We start from the raw sequence: 15,195 nt of genomic DNA, 5'->3' as shown, positions 1-15,195 counted from the left end.
GCCCTCGTCAATGTCACTGAGATTTAAGACATCCACCTTCCCACTCCTTCCATCTCGTCATGTAAGTGCCCCCTTATAATAGCAAAAAATTGGAAACAGTTTAAATATCTGGAGATAGGGATCAGAATACATTATAGAACAGCCATGTAATGGAATGCATTGTGACCCTTAAACATTTTATAGAAGAATATTTACTTATATGGAAACTGTCATACATTCTATTAAGTGAAAATGGCAGGTAGCAAAACTGTATGGGTAGGATAATTATATTTAAAAATTCAGTGAAGTAGCTGCTATTATTATTCCTATTTGTCAGACGGGCACAGGGATAGTAAGTGGAAGAGGCAGGATTTAAACCTGGGCGCTCAGAACTAAGTGGCACTTGGCCACTTCATTGCATGCGCTCTGACAAGGACACACTCCAATTGAAAACAGTCATAAGGGTTGTGGCTAGGTGGTGAGGTTATAGGTGCTTTTATTATTTACTCTGACTTCTGTGATGAGCATATGTTACTTCTGTAGTGACCAAACTGACTCTTAACTTATTGTAAAAATTCTAAAGTTTTAGAAGACTTTTATTCCAGTTATGTGTCGAGAGGTGTCCACTGTAAATATGTTACAGATATGTTACAAGAAATCTCAAAAGTTATCTCCAGCAATTTGTGAATTCCCTCTTTGAACTTGTGTGTGTTATACAGTGTGTGTTTACCATTAATAGAACAAGTGATTACCATCATCAAAACCAGAAAATGTTATTGGGATTTTAAACTCAGCATTGCTGCATTTTCAGGATTATATCAAAGCATCGATAACATAGTTTGTGTTTTAAATGGAAGATTTAAATCTGTGAAGCTTTTTAAGATTTGTGTTTGTCACGTCTTGGCACAAGTTTCTTGTTTGTAGTCTGGTTATGAAAAGACTCCAGTTTCCATATGTATATTTAAAATACTCTGAGTCATGGATTCAGATGAGTAATAGACATTATATCCGTATCAGATTTCTGCTTTGTCATACCTTAACATGAAGGCCATGCATTTATTTTAGTACTTGGAATACCAAACATTGAATTGGCAAACTGGGATTAGTTTTAAATACTCTTCCCCATGTTTTTTTTAATTACTTTCCAAAAATTACTTTGTTGGAATGAAAATTGATATTCAATTTCACAGGAAGTCAGGGAAAGGGCCCATGTGTACATGCACACAGGCATATATATATGGTGCTGGGTGGTGTGGGCATAGTTGTTAGAAAATTAAAAGCAAATGTCTCCCATTTCCTCATCCTTTTTAATAAGTCTCAACTCAAATCTCAAACCAGATTGATTGTGAGATGTCATTATATGCACCACTAAAAGAGAAAAAATGCTGTGAATTAAATGACAGTGCTTTTTTATTATCTATAATTTTTATTTATACTATTGAAGGAGAGACTTGTTTAAGTATAGATTTTTTATCATGCTGTATTCTGCATTATAATTAAAAAGTATAAGTAAAGTAGATTAAAGAATTCCTAAAATATCATCACATTCAGTGTTTACCTCTTCTGAGTGAACTGTTTGACCCAGAGTCAACAGTATTTGTGTATTTCTACATGCTAGCCATAAGGAGTGTTGGCAATGCAACTTTTTTGGAAGAGTAGTCCATTCTTTTTTGTTTTCCTCCCTCCCTCCCTCCCTCCCTCCCTCCCTCATTTATTTATTTATTTATTTATTTGAGGTATAGTTGATTTACAGGGTTGTGCCAGTATCTGCTATACAGCAAAGTGACTCAGTTTTACACATAGATACATTCTTTTTTTTTTTTTTTTTTTTAATTTTATTTATTTATTTTTGGCTGTGTTGGGTCTTCGTTTCTGTGCGAGGGCTTTGTCTAGCTGCGGAGAGCCGGGGCCACTCTCCATCGCGGTGTGCGGGCCTCTCACCGTCGTGGCCTCTCTTGTTGCGGAGCACAGGCTCCAGACGCGCAGGCTCAGTAGTGTGGCTCACGGGCCTAGTTGCTCCGCGGCATGTGGGACCTTCCCAGACCAGGGCTCGAACCCGTGTCCTCTGCATTGGCAGGCAGATTCTCAACCACTGTGCCACCAGGGAAGCCCTATACGTTCTTTTTAAAATATTCTTTTCCATTACTCCTCCTGGTTTATTCCAGGAGGTTGGATATAGTTCCCTGTGCTGTACAGTAGGACCTTGTTTATCCATTCTAAATGTAATAGTTTGCATCTACCAACTGCAAATTCCCAGTGCATATCTCTCCTTCTCCCCTCCCCCTTGGCAACCACAAGAAGAGTGGTCCATTCTTATGTCTAAGTTTTTAAAAACCACATTATTGAGATAAAATTCACATACCATACAATTCTCCCATTTAAGTGTGAAATTCAGTGCATTTTAGTATATTACATTATTAATTAAAAACTGTGGTAAAATGTATATAACAAAAGTTAAGTATACAGTTCAGTGGCAGTCATCACCGCTGTCACCACTATCTCTTTCCAAAACTTCTTTTAATCACCTCAAACCATTAAGTAATACCATTTCATTTCCCCCTCTCCCAACCCCCCCAGGAACCTCTAATTTACTTTCTGTCTCTATGAATTTGCCCAGTCTAGATATTTCTTAAAAGTGGAACCATATATTATTTGTCATCTTGTATGTGGCTTCTTTCACTTAGCATAATATTTTCAAGGTTCGTTCATGTTGTAGCATGTGTCAGAATTCCCTTTCATTTTATGACTGAATAATATTTCATTGTATGAATATACTGTAATTTGTTTATCCATTAGTCAGTTGATGGAAACTTGGGCTATTTCCACATTTTAGCTGTTGTGACTAGTACTACCATGAACATGGGAGTACAAGTATGATTTGAGTCCCCGCTTTCCATTCCTTTGGGTATATATACCTAGGAGTAGAATTGCTGGGTCATATGGTAATTCTATGTTTAGCTTTCTGTTATCTCTCTAAGTTTTAATGCTGTTACTTTTGATCTACACACACACACGGATAATGACAACTACATCCTAGTTGTCACTGGCTGATTGTAAGTGCATCTCAACTTCAGAGACATTAAAATGCAGGTCTTAGAATTGATATAAATATTGTATTTTGATATTCTGTAAAGCTGAGTGCCTTTAAGGATATGGTGGGTCAACACGCCTGTATTAGAAGATTTTCATCTGAATATATTCTTTAAAATCATTAAAAATAATACGAGTTTCCCATTATAAAGGAATATATCCTCTTTGTACAATATTTGGGAAAAAACAGAAAAATATGAAGAAAAAAGTAACCTGCCCATTCTTCTCTCTCTCACCCAGAAATACTATTATTAACCTTTTACTGATTTTGTTTCAATTTTTTTTTCCGAGCATATATGTTTTAGTTAATATTCTTTATCGTTAGAATCCCTGACAAAAGTAATATACACTCAATTTTTAAATTATAGAATTATTTGCTATAGAAAGTGAAAGCTGCCTGCCTATCCTACCCCTGCCCCACACCGTCCCGCTATTAACCCATGACTATTGATTGTTACAGAGTGAGGAATGTGAGCTTACAGATTTTGTTCTAGGCCTAGATCAACATTTATTGCTGTCATTTTGTCGTCACCATATTCTACTGTCATGGGATCATACTAATGTTTTCTAATTTGTTTTTCATATTAGAAACAGACCTATATGTAGGGAAATCTAGCAACTTCATTTTATTCTCAAAATTTCTATTTAAAAAAAGTTAATACCTTGCATGTGGTAATAAATAAAATAATAAAGAAGCACAAAAGAGATTAGGCTGAAAAATGGACGATATCGTGCTTCCCTGGTGGCGTAGTGGCTGAGAGTCCGCCTGCCGATGCAGGGGACGCGGGTTCGTGCCCTGGTCCGGGAAGATCCCACATGCCGCGGAGCGGCTGGGCTCGTGAGCCATGGCCGCTGAGCCTGCGCGTCCGGAGCCTGTGCTCCGCAACGGGAGAGGCCGCAGCAGTGAGAGGCCCGCGTACCGAAAAAAAAAAAAAAAAAATTGACAATATCTTTCCCTTCCTTTCTCCTCTTTGAGTTTTCTGTTTTTAGTTCCTTTGGTTTCTCCACATAATACAGTATACTTCTCAATGTCTACTTATTTTTGCAGAACAGTGTAGCTACGCTGTGAGAACTTCCAGGTTTGCATAGACTCGGTTTAAAGGTAGCAGGTGTCTGTAGTTTTAGCTTTTGTATGATTGTCCTCCACCCACTTTTGTTTATAAGTATCACATCTGCACATTAGACCAGGGTATAGTCCCTGCTCCATTATTGAATTTCTACCAGATCTTTCCCTCCCTAGTCCTAGGTTTCTTTAACCAGTGACTCCAGGAAGATAACACCCTTCCCGTCATATGGCATGCCTTTGTTGTAATATTCACATGACTCTTGAGTAGACATTTTCTCTTTCAAAACTCTTTAGAGACAGATGTATAGGATGTTAGTAATATATACAAAGAACAGAAAAATATTGAGATGATTCCGTTAAAACATCAGCGAGATTTTAGAATTAGATATAGACATTTCAAGTTACTGTTTATAGAAGATCATATTTTGCCTAAATTTTGTGTAGATTATAGATTTAAATGGGATCAGAATCCTAGTATGTGCCTGTAAAAGGCAACTTGTGATGCCGTATTACAAATTTTCAAATGCACACCGTAATACCATATTTTATTTACCCCCCATAATAGCATATTAAAAGTCTTTGAACTTGCCTAGATATGGAAATGCAAAATGAGATAAACTAAATTATTCTGTGTTTTTGTATATATCATTTTTCTCCCCCTTTGGTGTGAGATTAAAATCTCTGGACTTTCAGATGTGGAATTGCTACCCCCATTTACAGAAATTGATTGTACCTCATACAATAGATTAAATATATGTATTGTGTTTCAGTTTGAAATTTAATTGTGCCTGTCTCCTGTAGTGTATTTATTTGTATGTCTGAACTTCCGATCCAAATGTGAGCCAGGAACATGGTACCTTAGTTTTTAAATTAGTGGAAACTGCATGTCACGTTGATGCGACATTCTCATCACTATCCCCCACCCTGGACCCCAGATTTCTTCAGGACATAGCATTGCTCCTCAACAAGAATCAAGTTCACTGGTAACTTTTCAGAAGATCGAACTGAATTCTAAAATGGAAATAAATGGCTGAAAATTTTATTGAGTGAGATTGAAAACTTCTTCCTCTAATTACTAAAAAAAAAAAGTCTCAAAATCACTTTACTAAGTAAAGAGTTCTTTTTCCTACCAGGTTTATCTCTGGCCATTGTTTCTTGGATCTGGATTTAAAATTTGATGCGGATTGTTTTATATCTCTCTCTGACTTTGAAAATTCTTGTTGCTTCACAGGGTGTGGCTGAATTTCATCTCTTCCGCATCCCATATCAGGAAATCTTCTGTTTAAGCCTCAGTTTGATCATTGATAGAATGTTTCTAGTATTAACTTCTAAACTATGGCTATGAGTTAATGATTGTTGTTCTAACAAAGATATAAAACATATTCAAATAAATGTGCTCCTTTATACACATCACCTGGGAAGGCTGGATATATATTTCTATAATGTTGGGCTCAGAACCTGCAATTCGCATTTTTATATTGAGGCTCTTGTTGCTCTCTTCCGTTTTTACTAAAGTGCAACATCTTTCCAGGACTAAATTCATAGATTTCCTGCCATCTGGCCTGTTGCTAACCTCAGTATATTTAAGTGACTATTTGATATTTATAAGCCTCAGTTATTAATAATGATCCTGGACCAATTGTTTAAAATAAAAGGCAAATAAAACTCTTTGAGATTTAAGCATAATTTGCTTCAAACCCTCTGAACAGAGGAAATAAACGGCTGTACTTCCATTCTGTCCCAACTGATTAAGTTGTTACAGCCCATGTCTTTACCACATACTTTTCTCCCCCTTTGTTGTTATTTAGCCCACATGCCTGAATAGCTCTGGACTTTGTAAAAACAGGGACTGTTGATCAAACTGAAGAGCTTAGCTTGGCAGTTTTAAAATAGATTTTATCCTATATATTTAGAAAGAGTATAACATGTTGGCATTATTTAAGGTTAAAAATCTTTCCTAGAGTCATATCTCTGTGCTGTTCACCTCACCTTTGTGGTGATATTTTGGTTCTGTATTCTTCCAAATAAATCTTAAATTGACTGTTTATAGAAGGGAAAATAACCCATCAACACAGATGCCAATTTAGTTCATAAACAATAGGTGGGTACCATCAGATATATATAAAACAGCTTTACTGAGATATAATTCAGTACCATAAAATCCACCTTTTAAAAGTAAAAAGCATGCAATTCAGTGGCCTTTGGTATATTCATGGCGTTGTACAACCATCACCACTATCTTATTTTTGAACATTTTCATCACTCTAAAAAGAAACCCTGTACCCGTTAGCAATCACTCTCTATATCCCTTCCCCCAACCCCTGAAATCTATTTTTACCTTTTCTGGGCATTTCATATCAAGGGAATCATACAACGTGTGGTCTTTTTTTTTTTCATTTAGCATAATGTTTTCAAGGTTCATCCATGTCACAGTATGTATCAGCAGTCCATTCCTTTTTTTTTTGCCAAATGATAGAATAATATTTCATTGTACGGATATGCCATATTTTGTTAGTTCCTTCATCATTTGAATTGTTTTTACTTTGGGGCTATTATAAATAATGCTGCTAATGAAAATTCATGCACAAGTTTTTATGTTGACATACATTTTCAATTCTCTTGGGTATACACCTAAGTGTGGAATTGCTGGGTCATATGCAACTCAATGTTCAACATTCTGATGAACTGCCAAACCCTTTTCCAAAGTGGCCGGACCATTCTACAATCCCACCAGTGATGTTAAAGGGTTCCGATTTCTCCACATTCTCACCAGTACTTGTTAATGTCATATTTATTGTAGCCATCCTAATGGTTATGAAGCAGTATCTAAATGTGGTTTTGATCTGCATTTCTCTGATGAACATCTTTTCCTGTACTTATTGACCATTTGTATATTTTCTTTTGAGAAATGGCTCTTCAGATCCTTTGCCCGTTTTTAAATTGGTTGTCTTTTTATTGTTGATTTGTAAGAGTTCTTTATATATTCTGTATACAGGTCTCTTATATATTTTCAGATAGTTTTGAAGTATTCTGTGGATTATCTTTTTACTTATAGTGTCCTCATACACAGAAGTTTTAAATTTTGATCAAGTACAATTTATATATTATTTCTTTTGTCACTTTTGGCATCTAAATATTTATATCTAAATAACCACTGGCAAAACCTAAGGTCATAAATATTCACTCCTATTTTTCTTCTAAGAGCTTTATAGTTTAACTCTTGCATTGAAGTCCATGATCCAACCATTTTGAGTTAATTTTTGTGTATGGTATGAGGGAAGGCTCCAACTTCATTGTTTTGTGTGTGGATATTCAGGTATCCCAGCACAATTTGTTGAAAGGACTATGGTCTCCCCATTGAATTATGTTGGCACTCTTGTCCTAAATCAATTGACATAAATGTAAAGATTTATTTGTGGGCTCCCAATTCTAGTCCATTGATCTATATATATATCTACCTTATGCCAGTACCACACCATCCTGATTACCATGGCTTAGTCATAAGTTTTGAAATTGATGTGAGTCTCCAGTTTTGTTCTGTTTTTCAAGATTGTTTTGGCTTCTAGGTCCATTGAATTCCCATATAAATTTTAGGCTCAGCTTGTCAATTTATGCAAAAAAAAAAGCTGGAATTTTGATAGCAATTACAATCAATAGTAGATTGCATTCAACTTCTGGAACAGGTCTTAGTTATTGGGAATATGCATAGGAGATTTGTATCTTGGTGCAAGTCCAAGTCTTTTGAAGAAACACTGAACTGGCATTATCTATGTATTAAACCCTTTCCTTGGTTTCATTATTAAAAATATAGATGTGGCATCCTCTGGTCAGGATATTTGCTTTGCAGGTTTTTTAACTCCTCCCACCAATATTTTGAGACAGTGAAAATGTGATAAAACAAAGGCGGAAAATTTGTGAGAAGCAGCGTTCTTCAAGGTCTTAGCTATGTATTAGAATGGTGTGAAAGGCATTGTCAGAGTGTACACCATGTGGCTTCTTCTTTTTTTTTTCCTTATCTTGAGAAAGGATTTTATGCCTTAGAAAGCAGGAAAGCACTTCGTAAGAAATTTAGGTCTTTTTCTCTTAGAGTCAGTTTAGTTCAACATTATCTTCTCTTACTATACCCAAGGCACTGTGCTAGCTGCCGCAGGGGGAGGGAAAAGTAGAATAAGACCTCCTTAGACTTTTCAAACAAACTCCATATAGGTCAGTCTTCCTGCCTCCTGCCTCTCCCCTTTCCTTCTCATTTTCTACTCCAGTACCAGAGTTTATAGCTTCCTAACAAAGTCTGGCTCCTGGTTGCCCAGGTTCTAAAGTCTAAATTCCTGAGCCTTGCAGATAAGACCTTTTTCAGTCTGGCTGTAGCCTTTCCTCTTGCTCCTGAACCAAGCATCCCATAGAAGCACACACTTTGCCCTGAATGCACCGTGCCTCCCAAACATGTCTTCACGTATGTTCCTTCTCTGTAGAGTCCCCTCCCCCTGCCCCTCCTGCTCTGCAGAGGCCAGTCCCCCTTCTCATCTTCCTACAGCAGTGTCTTCAGAACCTTATTTGTATTACCCATTTTCTTGTCTTTGCTGCTGCTAAAGAGGCAGAGACTCAATCATCTCTACTTCTCCAATGGCACAGGGTTTGGCCATTGACATCTTATTTAAGGTAATTGCTGATTCATTAACATTTAACTCATGGCCAACCCCTGTGTAAGTCATCCTGGATGAAGCTCATCTAACACACGTGATTTTTCTGTAAGGCACATCACCTTCTTGAGTTTAGGAACACTAGATAGCACTTCGACACTATACCTCGGGGCTATTTTAAATAGCAAAATCACCAACAAAAGCACAAAAGTATGAAAATGTGGCACTAAATAGACCACAGAAAGGACCCTCGTATATATTGATAGTATGACACTTGAAACAAGAAGGCAAAATATCACCTGTTCAACCTCAGCTGGGAATGTCACACTGGGTGACAAGTTACTGCTCATGTCACTCTGCGTGTGTCTATGAATGACAAGAAAAGTGCCACAAGTATTGATTTTGGGGTCACAAGCATATTTTAACAAGTAGGCGCATTCGCAAATACCGAATTCACGAATAATGAGGATTAGCTGTACTTGAAAGATTAGGATTGGAGTCTTGACCCCACCACTTAATAGATGTATTATCTTTTTTAAAAAATTTCTTTTATTGAAGTATAGTTGATTTACAATGTTGTGTGAATTTCTACTGTACAGCAAAGTAATTCAGTTATACATATATATATTCTTTTCTGTTATGGTTTATCACAGGATATTGAAAATAGTTCCCTGTGCTGTACAGTAAGGACCTTGTTTATCCATCCTATAGATAATAGTTTGCATCTGCTAATCCCAAACTCCCACTCCATCCCTCCTCCCCCTTGGCAACCACAGGTCTGTTCTCTGTGAGTCTGTTTCCATTTCATAGATAAGTTCATTTGTGTCTTTTAGATTCCACATATAAGTGATATCATATGGTATGTGTCTTTCTCTTTCTGACTTACTTCACTCAGTATGATAATCTCTAGGTCCATCCATGTTGCTGCAAATGGCATTATTTCATTCTTTTTTATGGCTGAGTAATATTCCATTGTATGTATGTACCACACCTTCTTTATCCATCCCTCTGTCAGTGGACATTTAGGTTGTTTCCATGTCTTGGCTATTGTGAATAGTTCTGCTATGAATATAGGGGTACATGTATCTTTTTAAATTATAGTTTTGTCTGGTTATGTGCCCAGAAGTGGGATTGCTGGATCATATGGTAGCCCTATTTTTAGTTTTTTGAGGAACCTCCATACTGTTCTCCATAATGGCTGTATCAGTTTACATTCCCACTGACAGTGTAGGAGGGTTCTCTTTTCTCCGCACCTTCTCCAGCATTTGTTATTTGAAGACTTTTTAATGATGGCCATTCTGACTGGTGGGAGGTGGTACGTACCGCATTGTAGTTTTGATTTGCATTTCTCTAATAATTAGTGATGCTGAACATCTTTTCATGTGCCCGCTGGCCATCTGTATTAGACGTGTTATCTTAAGCAAGTTACTTAACCTCCCTATTTCTCTTTCCATGTTTGTAAAATGGAGATAAATATAACCTACATCAGAAGTGTGTGAACTTCAGTGAGTAAGGTCACTGTCACATTGGGAGACATAGAGTAAGTCCTTGATAAGTGCTAGTGGTGTTAGTAATAGTTATTAAGATAGGTTAATAATAATAGCAGCTGTCTTTATTGAGTACATCCAGGTGAGGCTGGAGGGTGGTTAGGCAAAGAAGAATGCACTCGAGGGAGGAAGGTTATGCCTGTTGTCCAGAGGTGGAGAAATTAAGGGCAGAGGTAGAGCCCAGAGTGATCCAAGTGATCATACCTTAGATTGGGGTAGAAGTCAAGGGCGGCTAGAAAGAGTAGGCCTTAGCTAGGGTTCAGCTGGAATGGGGATCTGGGCAAGGAACATTTTGGTTTTGAGGAAGGTGGTGAATTTGAGACTCTTTGCTGTCAGGTGCTTGTGTCGGTCATCTTCCTGGCTGTCCAAAACTGGACTTGTAAAGAACGGCACTTAAATTTGCCTTCCTGTATGTATTTCTGACCTTCTTAGGTCCTAACGTCTATAGGAAAGTTAGCATTTTGTGAGTGCTCTCTGTTTCTGAAGTTCTCCAAATGACTGGCTTGAGAGTGTTCTTTGCCTCAAAGTCTTACTTATTCCAGACAGGGGTCCTTTTTTCCGGTGATTTTAGGGAAGGGCTTCTCATAAACACCTACAGTGTTTTGTAGGTGAAATGAACTGGGAGCCATCTCGGCTCTTGGAGAGCCCTAACTGGCCCTTTGGTAAGTGGAGGTCTCCCAGCGGCACTTTCTGCTCCCCGCTCCCAACAGCGGCAGAGGGGTTTTTCTGAGCCAAAACTCAGCAGAGTGCTTTGAATGCCCAGAAGCTCAGAGACACACATGGAAGTTTTCTATCATTTTCTACTTGTAATCTGCAAACATTTTTCAGTAGACTACAACACAGATTGCTATGAAGATCGAAAGGAAGGCTTCTTGGTGTTCTTGGGGGACGATTATTTCTTACATCTGGTTCAGGTTTGGTGGGTATGTGCTGCATGAGTTTCACTGAATTTTGTTTGTATTTAACATCCATAGAAATAAATGAATAAGTAGTCAGAAGCCAGGGTAGTGTTTTGGGGCTATGTTTTTCTGACTCCATGAATCCCCAAGAAGTTTGTCCACTGAGGTTATTATGTATGTACAGTCAGTACTACTGTGCATTTGGAGCAGGTGCTGGCAACCTTCTGAAAGGCCCAGACAGTAAATATTTTATGCTTTGCTGGCCAAGAGTTGGTCTGTGTTGCAACTCTTCAGTTCTACCATTGTAGCCACAGACACTGAGTAAACATACGGGCGTGGCTGTGTTCCAATAAAACTTTATTTACAAAAACAGGCAGTGGGCCTGTTCACAAAATTTGGCCTCCAGACCATAGTTTGCCAGTTTCTGATCTAGAGCATAGCTGTTATTTAAGACCTTCATAACATCTTTATAGGATTAAAGCCTAGTAGATTTTTGTGAATGTGGCATTTTAAAGTTGGCATTATAACCTTGGGCAGTGAAAATAATGTCATATAGAAAACCTATCATCTCTTATGAATTCCACTTTAAGAAAAAGATTCTAATACCAGGGTATTAAGTTCATTGAACCGTTTCTGGTTAGTGGTGAAATTAAATACCAGGAACTCTGACAACTTGCACACATCATATTAGTTTTTCTTCTAGTACAAGTTGTGCATTTAATGAAAAATTTGGGGGGTATTTAATATATTAGGACAGAAGGTGGAGAATGCTAATTTATTTCCCCCCTAAAATGTAGTGCAGTCTCTCTCCCCCTCTTCCCCTTCCCTTTTTTTCCTCTCCCCATCACCCCTATGTGCTGGGTTAGAGGGGTTGCCTGTAAGGGGGTGTGGATTTATGTGGGAGGAAGAGACAAGGGGTCCTGACAGCAAGATGTCCCCACCTCCAACCCTGAGAGAGCTTTAGGCTGTAGGGGAAGCAAGGGGCAGGTTTCCAGCTCTCAACCTGTGATAAGTTGTTTCACCTCCACGGTGGTTTAATCATGATCACTTAGTAGAAGATCCATTTCTGAAGAGCTGTGTTTTCATGCCCCCTGCTCAAAACACGTGAGATTACACCCAGAGCTCAGGCCGCCTGGTCTAGACCACAGAGAAGGCAGGGTGTGTGTTCAGCTGCTGCTGGGAAAAATGGCGCAGGGTCAAGGAGCATCAGCAGTTATCCCCCGGTTTCCCACCACCGCTTTCCAAACTGACTTTTACTAATTCATGTCCGTGTGTGTGTGTGTGTGTGTGTGTGTGTGTGTGTGTGTGTTTTAGTTGCCAGGCTTCATAAATTCATGGTTTGGTTTTTTGTTTTTAATTGAAGTATAGTTGACTTACAACGTTGTGTTAATTTCTGCTGTACGGCAAAGTGATTGAGTTCTACATATATACATTCTTTTTCATATTCTTTTCTATTACGGTTTATCACAGGATATTGAATATAGTTCTCAGTGCTTTGTTTTATTGTTTTTTTTCTTCAGGGTGTAAGTCCTTTTATATGCTATCATGTGAAGGCCACACATCCTTTAAGCATTTGGGATAATATTATAATAGGAAGAATGAGCCTCTTTCTACTGCACACACACTCTCCTGTTGGAGATTTAAGTTGAGTGAGCAGAGAATAGTAGTGTGATAAAAAGATCCATGCAGGTAGGTTTGCAGAAAAGTTAACCCCAAATCCTATCACAGGTGAGTAACAGACTGAAAACAGACTTTTGATGGTGTCTGTGCAAACCTCGAGTTAAGTGGATCAATGCTAGTTTACTTTCCAACATTCTTTTTTATTTTTATTTTTAAAATAAATTTATTTAGTTTTGGCTGCGTTGGGTCTTCGTTGCTGCGCGCGGGCTTTCTCTAGTTGCGGTGAGCGGGGGCTACCCTTTATTGCCGTGCGCGGGCTTCTCATTGCGGTGGTTTCTCTTGTTGCGGAGCACGGGCACTAGGTGTGCGGGCTTCAATAGTTGTGGTTCGTGGGCTCTAGAGCGCAGCCTCAGTAGTTGTGGCTCACGGGCTTAGTTGTTCCAGCGGCATGTGGGATCCTCCCGGACCAGGGCTCGAACCCGTGTCCCCTGCATTGGCAGGCGGATTCTTAACCATTGAGCCACCACGGAAGCCCTTTCCAACATTATTTTGAAGAATAGTGTAAAAATCTGCAAGTCTTCTGAAGACAAAAAAACGAATCAATTGCATTTTAAAGATTCAATCTGTATCTGTGTCTAGGTCCTCCCAGCGAAATGCAAGCAATTGACACATGGATCCCGGGTATGCCTCCTCGCGCCTGCCAGCCCGCTCTGATCTGACAATATTTCCTCTCCATAAATCCAAAACCTACCCATCCTTTGAAACCCACTTGTCTCACTTACACAAAAACAAACAAAAACCACCTTTCTTAGCATTCCCACAATAATATTGTGTTTCTCTGAATTCTTGTGATCTGTCTGTACAGCTCATTTTGAAATCTGATTCCATGTGGTGGAGTTTATTGAGCGAGATGTTAATCTTAGATTCATTTCTGTCGTGGATCCTGCTTTCAGTTTAAAAGCTGTTTGGAGAGGTATATAAGTAACTAATAAATGTAAGTAACTCAACAGGGCAGTAAACGATAGGGGACAGATGATAGGAGATGGGAGACTTGAACTGGAAGCAGAGATGTGGATGGATGAAGAGGAGGAGGAGGGCAGTGGGAGGGTCTCAAGCAAAGCAGAGCGTTAAAAAAATCACGAGGGGGAGGGGCAGTGGGGGAGGGGGGCAGTTTGGGATTAACAGATGCGAACTATTATATAGAGAACGGATAAACAAGTTCCTACTGTATTACACAGGAAACTATTTTCAATATCCTGTGACAAACCATAATGGAAAAGAATATGGAAAAGAATATATATATATGTATAAGTGAATCACTTTGCTGGACAGCAGAAATTAACACAGCATTGTAAATCAATTATACTTCAATAAAATAATTTTTTTAAAAAGCTTGAGAGAGGGCTTCCCTGGTGGCGCAGTGGTTGAGAGTCCGCCTGCTGATGCAGGGGACACGGGTTCGTGCCCCTGTCCGGGAGGATCCCACGTGCCGCGGAGCGGCTGGGCCCGTGAGCCATGGCCGCCAAAAAAAAAAAAAAAAAAAAAGCTTCAGAGAGATCTGGAAGACAGTACAGTAGTCTGACCGAAGGGGAAGAGCTTTATGGGCCGGACGGGAGATAAGACCAGAAAGTGGGTAGGACAGGATTATGGAAAGCTTTACATGCTAGATGCTAGGAGTTTATACTTTCTTTCTCTCTCTCTCACTCTCTCTTTCTTTTTGCGGGGGCAGGGTGAACGGGGAGGACTTTATATTTTATTTTGTAAGCAGTGCTGAGCTCAGAGGTTTATGTGTGTGTGGGGTAATAGTGTTTCATTCATTTAGCCAACAAATAATTATTTCATGATTAAAATGAATTCTAGAAAAGAGATGCCAGAGCCTATTGTCATAACCCAGACAGGAGACAAGAGTGGCTTGGAATTAGCAACAGCAGCGGGACTGGAAAGAACAGATTTCAAAGATATGACAAAGGATGAATTGATATGACTTGATGAGTAATGAACAAAAGGGATCTGCTTTGCACTATTGTTTGTTTTTCTTGTTGATTTATTGTGTCTGTTGAGCTAGTTTAAAGAATTTATTGACACTTGTTATTCCACACAATGTGGCATTTAAAACAGTGTCCTATAACTCCCTAATAAGATAAAACTAAGACTGCAGGGTATGTCTTTTTTTTTTTTTTTGCGGTACGCGGGCCTCTCACTGTTGTGGCCTCTCCCGTCGCGAAGCACAGGCTCCGGACGCGCAGGCTCAGCGGCCATGGCTCACGGGCCCGGCCGCTCCGCGGCATGTGGGATCTTCCCTGACCGCGGCACGAACCCGCGTCCCCTGCATCGGCAGGCGGACTCTCAACCACCGC

General features: G+C 39.0%; 1 protein-coding gene and 1 pseudogene across 6 annotated transcripts in view; both read left to right on the top strand.

The window, feature by feature from the left end:
- The window catches only part of SMURF1 (SMAD specific E3 ubiquitin protein ligase 1), a 102,102-nt gene that overhangs the window by 34,265 nt on the left and 52,642 nt on the right, over nucleotides 1–15,195 (top strand). The gene's annotated exons all lie outside the window — the stretch shown is intronic.
- Nucleotides 1–15,195, top strand: part of LOC149747374 (KANTR integral membrane protein pseudogene) — a 71,873-nt pseudogene that overhangs the window by 34,259 nt on the left and 22,419 nt on the right. The window contains exon 2 of the transcript XR_016387748.1: nucleotides 1–15,195. This exon is cut by the window's left edge and continues 13,955 nt beyond it; it is cut by the window's right edge and continues 22,419 nt beyond it. The product of XR_016387748.1 is annotated as a KANTR integral membrane protein pseudogene (transcript).

This window comes from Delphinapterus leucas, chromosome 15, assembly GCF_059928025.1.
Source record: "Delphinapterus leucas isolate spDelLeu-1000000601 "Yukka" chromosome 15, BTC_Dleu_Yukka2, whole genome shotgun sequence".
Taxonomy (NCBI): Eukaryota; Metazoa; Chordata; class Mammalia; order Artiodactyla; family Monodontidae; genus Delphinapterus; species Delphinapterus leucas.
The sequence above is the reverse complement of the archived record's forward strand: the minus strand, read 5'-3'. Positions and strand labels throughout refer to the sequence as shown.